This window comes from Patella vulgata, chromosome 3 (assembly GCF_932274485.2).
Source record: "Patella vulgata chromosome 3, xgPatVulg1.2, whole genome shotgun sequence".
Lineage (NCBI taxonomy): Eukaryota > Metazoa > Mollusca > Gastropoda > Patellidae > Patella > Patella vulgata.
The window spans coordinates 31,166,734-31,176,331 of record NC_065881.2 but is presented as its reverse complement, the minus strand read 5'-3'; the positions used below and the strand labels follow the sequence as shown (position 1 = coordinate 31,176,331).

The 9,598-nt window shown below is 35.2% G+C and overlaps 1 protein-coding gene across 1 annotated transcript in view; it reads right to left on the bottom strand.

Moving 5' to 3' along the window:
- Positions 1–214: 214 nt before the first annotated feature.
- The window catches only part of LOC126814505 (RING finger and SPRY domain-containing protein 1), a 332,620-nt gene continuing 323,236 nt past the window's right edge, over positions 215–9,598 (bottom strand). The window contains exon 9 of the mRNA XM_050539686.2: positions 215–353. The gene's annotated coding sequence lies outside the window, so the exon portion shown is untranslated. The remainder of the gene's footprint in view (positions 354–9,598) is intronic.

The window sequence follows — 9,598 nt, the reverse complement described above, 5'->3', positions numbered from 1 at the left end:
ATGAAAAACAAGACAGAAGTAAAACTTAATAACTTGGTCGAAATGTTTTTCTTTTTATCATGGAGGCTTAAATTAAAGTTGTGATTTTTGACTTTTCGCCAAAGGACGGGTGGACCTTTGCGACGATATAATTTTGAAATGGAAGTCCTGATTTAATTCCATTTTAACCAACAATATTTGTAACTACACTAAATGATTTACACACTTACATGATTCAAAAATTTACTATTTTTTGTAGCCCATCCTATTTGCATTACTCCAGCTGTTACTATGGTAACTTCATAGTACCAGACACCAGAATCCACTTGAAATGTACATCGAACACTTTCAAATGATGATGCATCACATCTAGCCTACACGGATATAAAAAGAAATTGTTAGTCAGTCTTTTCATTAGATATTTAAACCAATTTCAATAACAAAATAAATGTAATTTTGAATAATATTGCATTCAAAATAACCTCAGACTCACTAATTATTATTGTTCTGCCATTCAAATTAGAACTTCAAACGAATATGCATTATAGATCACCAGAAAAACTTCATAAATGTTTTTAAATAATGGAAGTAAAAATATCCTTTCCATAAGTATAACAGGTCCCGAATGTCATTACCTTCCACAGGTAAATTTCAACGGGTAGATTTCCGCTGTTCTCTGTGAGTAGTTGTAACTTTGTCCCAATAAACAAAGCGTGGGATAATTTTAGTCCTTCTGCTCATTATAGAAATATACACTAGAACATGAGCAGAACGGCGCAATTTCTTATTTAGAAAGTTGTTGCTAACATTCGCATAGTATCTGGATTTAGGCCGTTTCTTCCTGTCCTGCTATTTACCGACAAGAACCGACACGAATGGGTATATTTTTGAACATAGCTTCCAAAGTACTGCTAAAAGTGAACAACGACAAGGAAATATATCTTATATAGATATATGCATTTTCTACACATCATATACAAAATTTAAATGATTCCATCAAAAAATTAAAGATAGGTTGGCAGGCACCGAAACACACGCTCACAGCAGCTAAATCGCCTGGGCAGTCAATAAGAGCTGTCGCATATTATTACTTTTGTCGGTAATGAAACATTTATAATACATTAAAATATAATAATACACTCATTAAGTAATTATCAGAAAATCATTAGAATTTGTTTGGCCCATGCTATCATTCAGTATACCAAACACTTAATATCATGGATGTAGCTGTTCAAATTATCAAAAACCATTGAAAATCAATACACTTGTTCGTTTCAAGACCTTAAACTCTGTGTATCAATCCACAGTCAATCGGAACGATTATATATAGGCGTAAAAATTGAGTATAAATATAAAATTAATCAGATGATAACTATTGTCATAAAGCATCCACAAGATTTTTCAAAGTGATCAAGGGCTATAACTCTAGCAGAAATTATTGGACTTAAACAAATTCAAACTGATCAAAGGCCAAAACTCAGGCAGAAATTATTAGAAATCGTTGAAAATCAATAGGATTCTTCGTCTGATGACCTTAAACACTGTATATGAATTCAAAGTCAATCAGATATTAACTTTAACTACTAGATTTTTCAAAGTGATAAAGGGCCATCACTCTCGCAGAAATTATTGGATATCGTTGAAAATCAATAGGTTTTTTCGTCGCATGACCTTAAACACTGTTTGATCGGATATTAACTTTAGCCTCTAGAGCGTCCATGTAGTTTTTCAAAGTGATCAAGGGCCATAACTCTGGCAGTAATTATCGAAAATAGCTGAAAATCAATAGGCTTATTTGTCTCATGATCTTAAACACTGTGTATATATTTCAAGTCAGTCGGATATTAACTTTAGTTTCTAGAGCGCCCACAAGATTTCTCAAAGTGATTAACTCTGACAGCAATTATCGGAAATCGTTGAAAATCAATAGGCTTCAGCGTCTCATGACCTTAAACACTGTGTATAAATCTAAAGTCAGTCGGATATTAACTTTAGTCTCGAGAGCATCCACAGGGATTTTCAAAGTGATCAAGGGCCATACCTCTGACAGTAATTATCGGAAATTGGTGAAAATCAGTAGGTTTCTTTGTCTCATGACCTTAAACACTGTGTATAAATTCAAAGTCAATCGGATATCAAGTTTAGCCTCTAGAGCGTCCACGAGCAATTGTGGACGCCGGACGGACGGACTGGGGCGACGACAATATACAACCACATTTCAACATGGGCGTTTAAAAAGCGTGGAAATACGCCAACAAGGCAGCAATGTCTTGAAAGCAACTCATTGAAAGAACAAGTGGTTTCCATGCAAGAGATGGATAGAAAACTAGATTTAAAAAAAGCAGTGGTTGCCAGGCAAGATACGCCCACATTTTGCAAGAGGTGGATAGAGAACAAGCTAAAAAAAACCGTGATTTTTGTACAATTAGGGGCCAAAATCCAGTAAGTTACAATCTGAAATGCGCGAATATCTTTGGGATATAAACATATATTTTAAGTTCCATCAAAATCGGACAAAAATTGTGACCTCTATGTAGAGGGTCCACAACCTTTGTGTTACATACTTTTACACTATTTGCGTAGAAGGAGCGACCATTTCGTCGGACAGTTCCGTTTAAATTTTCCCGAAGTCCAAACTGAACCTTCACTATGGTGTAACGGTGATATATTTAAACAGTTTTTAATATCGGATAAAAATTGTTACCTCTAGAGTGTCCACAAGTTAAAAAAACATGATTTTTCGTACAATCAGGGGCCATAATCCATTAAGTTACAATCTGATACATGCCAATAAACCTATATTTCAAGTGTCCACAAACAAATTATGGAAAGGAGCGACGATGACAATATATGTCCACATTGAAAATGTGGGCATATAAATATAATGGATTCCCTGAAAAACACCTATGGAGCGCATATAGAAGTTAATATTTTACTGACGAAATGGGGCTTAACGTCCACTCGATACAAAACTATGTCATTTCGGGACTGACATATGGTTCAAAACTAAGCCAGTTGACTCAATGACAGACCTTATCCATCCACTCCTCTCCTCCCACCTAGTTTTTGACGGATTTTTTAAATTTGGTGTCAAGAATGAGCGGACAAACCCTATCAATATTCAGCGTTCAGAGATCTTTTGTACTAGTATCAATGGAGCTGGGTTCAGGTTGTTTCGAAATTCGCGTACAACAAATTTCGTGCATAAGTCGACCAGAGAGAGAGAGAGAGAGAGAGAGATAGAGAAATGAGGTTTAACGTCCACTCGTTCACTCGACACAAACTAGGTCATTTCGGGACTAACATATGGTTTATTTTTATTTTAATAATTCGCTTGCGCATAGGGGTCTTTAGCAGTGGGAGGAAACCGGAGGATCCGGAAAAAACCCACGAGGTTGGACAGGCGATCCTACTCCTTGTCACGTACAACCAGGGATTCGAAACCCTGCCAGTCGACTCAATGACAGACTTCATGATACAGCGCGCGCACGCTAACCATTCAGCCATCCAACCCCCCCATCCAACCCTTAAGCTGCTGTATTGTTGACGTCATATATGACGTCGTCAACTGAATTGTTTTGGGAATACATGCATGACGTTGGGTGCCTCTATTAAAACTGATATAGCTGCCAGAATCTGCAAATCAGATTTTTAGCACTGACACTGTAAAATTTTGACAGAATTCACTACCTTCATCCTTAAATAATACGTTTAACACTTCCTTGACAGTTAGCCGTGACATAACTTCAGGTTTTTTTTGGACATGTATCATTACATACGCCCCCCAGATCTTCGGAAAATTAGCGAAACAATTGTAAATAAAGCAACACGCATGACAGCAAACTGCGCTTCTTTCGTTTAGTGAAACGCCACCTATCGAACATGGGAGTTAACTCTATTAAAACTCCAAGAAATAAATACAATCGGTAATCCCGGAATATTCCGGGTGCCGTATATGGAGGGCTCGTGGCGATCCCGGAATAATCCGGGTACCGCAGGACAAGGGTTAAGAAGGCCCCGACCCTTCCTTCCTCATTTAAGAAGACCCACTTTACCCCCTCCCCTGGGAGATGAGTTAATTTGACTGCCGCGTACAACATTAATTTTTTTTTTAAAAGTTTCACCATTGGTCCGCTAGAACATAACACTAACTTTAGAACGACAAAACGGGGGGGGGGGGGGCATGTCTGAAATGACCAAAATGACGATTTCGTCGGACCCCCACCTCACCCCTATGGAAAGGGGACCCGCAACTTAAGAATCAAGGTTCAGAGTATCGGGCACCACTGGCCACTCATCTAGCAAAGTAAAAACTTTGTACACGATTCTCGAAACAACCTGGACCCATCTCCCTTACTACAGAGTTACGTTCCCTTTTCCGAAAACTTTACAAATGCGATAGAGGCTACAGTTTTTGGCGGATTCTTGAACAGATGAATCTTATCGATTTTCTGCATCCCCCCCCCCTCCTTTGCCGAAAACCTTGTGAACCCGATAGAGGCTGCAAATTTTAACAGATACTTTCAGATTTAACATGAAGCATTGGGGTCATGAGAGGAAGAACCCTATCGATAAAAATTGTGACCTCCAGAGGGACCACAAGCTAAAAGCTCATTTTTTCGTACAATCAGGGGACATAATCCAGGAAGTTACGGTCTGATATGCACGAATGTGGAGAGGAACCAAGATCTGTAGGTCATAAACATACACTTCAAGTTTCATCAAAATCGGATAAAAATTGTGACCTCTAGAGTGTCCACAAGTTAAAAACGATTTTTCGATCCGATACATGCCAGTATCCAGATCTTTTTCGCAAGAGCACCAATTTTCTAACTTTTTGTTTTCAAAATTTTGACATCATTTGAACCACTTCCGATATATGGATCATTGTCAGGATAGTTTTAACAACCAGTTTGAGCATTTGATTGGTAGAATGGTAGTAGGGCTCTATACATGTAATGATATATTGTATTATCTGATCAGATGAAATCCCCCTGAGAAATCATATGTTCAAAAGTGCCAAAAATTTCAAAATATCGAAAATTCAATTTCAATATCTCAATACATATTAGACATTATTAGAATAGTAATAAGATCAGCTATCTGAATACATAAACCTTTATTGAAAATCCGTAAGAAAAAAAAATAATAGAGCATTTTAAAAAAAAAATAAAGATTTTTCGACTTTTTTCGATATTCAGTCCCTTTTTTGTCCTATTCCAATTACTTTAAAGTTTTATTGGATGGCTGCATACACAATACTATGGAAGGCTCCCTCGATAGAGAACGTTTAAGAAAATTCGCTGAAGTAGTTTTCGAGAGGTCCAAAAAGACGCCAAGTCGGAAAATTGATCTAATTTGGTGATATCAAACTTTTTTTTCCAAAAGCTTCAATTTTTTGCGTTTTATTTTTCAAAATATCGGACATTATTTCCACTACTTTCGGTTTCCAAATCATTGTCAGGATAGCTATATCAATCTGTTTGAGCATATGGCTTCATTTTCCATAAGTTTCAGAAACATCGATTTGGGTGATCCAAAAAAAAAAAAAAAAAAGCAGGGGTAGAAAATTGGAAAAAATTCGAAAAACAAAGGGCGATAACTCAAAAAAATTGAGATGTAACAACAAGCGGCTGGCAGGCAGTATACGCCCACATTTTGCAAGAGATGGATAGAGAACAAGCTAAAAACCAGCAGCTGCCAGGCAGGATACGCCCACATTTTCGAGAGATGGATAGAGAACAAGCTAAAAAGAAAGTGATTTTCCCTACAATCAAGAGCCATTATTCATGAAGTTACAATTTGATAAGCGCAAATATCGAAAGGAACCAAGATCTTTGGGTTATAAACATGCATTTCAAGTTTTATCAATATCGGATTAAAATTGTGACCTCTACAGGGTCCACAACCTTAATATACCATATTTTTACACCTTTCGCGTACAAGCGGTGGCCATTTTGTCCGGCAGTTTTGGTTTGATTTTCAGGAAATTTGAACTCAACCTTTATTATGGTGTTGCGGTGATATATTCAAACGATTTTTAAAATCAGATAATAACCGTGACCTTCAGAGGGACCACAAGCTAAAAAAAGGCGATTTTTCGTATAATCAGGGGCCATAATTCAGGAAGTTACAATCCGATATGCGACAATAATGAAAGGAACCAAGATCTTTAGGTTATAAACATGCATTTTAAGTTTCATCAAAATCGAATTAAAATTGCGACCTCTACAGGGTCCACAACCTTGATATACCATATTTTTTACACTATTCGCGTACAAGCGGCGGCCATTTTGTCCGACAATTTTGGTCCGATTTTCAGGAAATTCGAACTCAACCTTCATTACGGTGTAACGGTGATATACTCAAACATTTTTTTTAATCGGATAATAATTGTGCCCCCCCCCCAGAGGGACCACAAGCTAAAAACGCGACTTAGCGTACAATCAGGGGCCATAATTCAGGAAGTTACTATCCGATATGCACAAATATCGAAAGGAACCATGATCTTTAGGTTATAAACATGCATTTCAAGTTTGCCATTTTGTCCGGCAATTTTGGTCTGATTTTCACAAAATTCGAACTCAACCTTCCACAGGGTGTAACGGTGACATTATAATACAGTTTTTTAAATCAGCTAAAAATTATGACCTCTATAGGGTCCACAAGCTAAAAACGCGATTTTTCGTACAATTAAGGGCCATAATTCAGGAAGTTACAGTCCGATATGCGCGAATATTGAAAGGAACCATGATCATTAGGTTATAAACATGCATTTCAAGTTTCATCAAAATCGAATTAAAATTGTGACCTATACAGGGTCCACAACCTTGATTTACCATATTTTTATACTATTCGCGTACAAACGGCGGCCATTTTGTCCGGCACCGATTTTCACGAAATTTGAACTCAACCTTCCATAGGGTGTAACGGTGATATAATAATAAATTTTTTTAAATCGGATAAAAATTATGACCTCTATAGGGTCCACACGCTAAAAACACGATTTTTCGTACAATCAGGGGCCATAATTCAGGAAGTTACGGTCCGATATGCGCGAATATCGAAAGGAACAGATCTTTGGGTTATAAACTTACATTTCAAGTTTCAACAAAATTGGATAAAAATTGTGACCTCTATAGGGTCCACAAGCTAAAAACGTGATTTTTCGTACACACAGGGGCCATAATCCATGAAGTTTCGATCCGATACATGCCAATATCGAAAGCAGCCGAGATCTTTTAGGGATAAACCTATATTTCAAGTTTCGTCAAAATCGGACAAGAATTGTGACCTGTAGAGTCCACAAACAAATTGTGGACGGACGGACAGGGGTGACGACAAGATACGTGCACATGAAAATTTGGGCGTATAACAAAAACGATTTTTTTTAACAATCAGGGGTCATAATCCAGAAAGTTATGGTCTGAAATGCGCAAATATCAAAGGGGACTTTATTAATAATAACCATTCATATACAATACAGTTCAGCAGGAATATATACCAAAAGTTTACAAATATATTAGCAAATCAATACATCACATGCTGAAGGTTTAATTTATATATTTCATGTATTAATAAATAATTTTAATGTTAGTAGTACATAGTTTGGATACAATTTTATAAGAATTGTAGTATTCGATTAATAAAACTATTTTCCTTTTTAAGAAAATTATCCTGTGTTTTAATTTTTTTAGTTTTTTGATCAGATATGTAATAAATTTTGTATATTGTATATGAAACAATAGTTAACAAGTAATTTAATTCAAAATAATTTTTATCGTAGTATTTGTATCCTAACACAAGATCTTTTAGTGTTATTTGTTTGTCAATGCCTAATTTTGATAGTAGGTGATGTACTTTTTCCCACAATAGTTTAAGATATTTACAATTTACAAAATAATAATCATAGTTTTCTTCTACTGAACAGAACTTGCAAAGGTTACTATCGCTAATCTTCCATTTACATAATAAATTTTGATTTGGAATAATACAATGAAGGAGTTTCCATTTAAATATTGTCTGCTAAAAACTTGAATATAAAAGTATATATATAGGGTTGGTACAGACTATTTTCCATTTTGAAGTATCGCAACCAATAATTTATTCCAATTGGTTTTACAAATTTGTAATCGACCAGTGAATTGTATAATTTCTTTGAAGTTAATTCTGTGTGTACTACTTCATTTCCTTTCCAGGTTAGACAAGTTTTATGTATATATAATTTACTTTTATAAGCCATTTAAATGGAAATAATTTTTAGCCATTTTTGGGGTATACATGTTTTAAAGTAGCTAAGTCTCTAACTCAATATCATCCAAAGTCTTACACGTTGAAAATACAAATTATTTGTCAATTTTAATCAACATTGATGTTGTGATCTTACCAGGAAAAGGCAGGCTTCTGATATCCAATATTTAAGACAAAATAAATATTTTACCATTGGTACACGAATCGTGTACCATAGTGCGTTTTAGCGTCATTTGCAACAAGTGACCAGAAAGAACGAGGCTAGACATATTCAACTGGTGAGCCTGATCAATAGACTGGAATAACCAGACGCTAGAAATTGCTATAGGGTCGAGACACATGCCTTATTTCGCTGGACATAACTGATTTGAAATTAGAGTCAAAACGGAAACAATTGAATGTAAATCAGTTTATATACAATCAGATTACATTATTATATGCGTTGCGACCCATTTGGGTCAATTTCTAGGTCCGAAGTATTAGCGATTTAGCTCCTTTAATCGTTTTGAATTCTGATATCCAGTTGGATTTGTTCTGTAACTTGTTCATAATAATTGGTAGTGAGATTTGGTGTTTATCATCAAGAAAATCATTTAGATGAATTATTTTACTATTAATCCAATTTTCGTAAATTAGACTTTTTTTGTTAAGTTTAATATGTTTATTTCCCCATAATATTTGCTTTCTAACCTGGATATGAGTTCCTGGATTTTGGATTTGTCTAGTCTTCACCCAGCATGTTATTATAATATTTTGATAGAATTCTAGTATAGAATTAATATTTGGGATAGATTTTCTACTGTCTATATTTATGTGAAAAATTAAAAGGTTCTTTCCAAGTTTATTATAAAATCGTAATGGAATAATCTTCCAATTGGCGCAATTTTGATCTAATAATCTTTTGACCCATATTGCCTTTAATGAATTAAAGTAACTTTCAATGTCTATCATATTTATTCCGCTATTTTCATATTTACCAATTAACGTAGCTTTCTTAATTTTCTCATTTTTACTATTCCACAAGAACTCAAAACAAGTTGTTTCTATTTCCTTTAGATAATTTTTGGGTACGACACAGGCGCTTGCCACAAACGTGAATATTGGCATTATAATAGTTTTGATAATTAAAATTCTCGCTATCATAGTTAAGTTTCGTTTCTGCCAATTGTTAATTATCTTTTTCATTTTTTCTATTTTGTTTTCCCAATTTAGCAACTGGCATTCAAGTTGGTCTTGTCCAAAATATAAACCCAAAACCTTGGTTGGTTTATCGGTTCAGTTTATTCCACTAATTTTTTCTTTACAGTTTTTTAGTTTACCTACCCATTTACCTTCTGTTTTATTTCGATTTAGTTTTAATCCTGAGTAT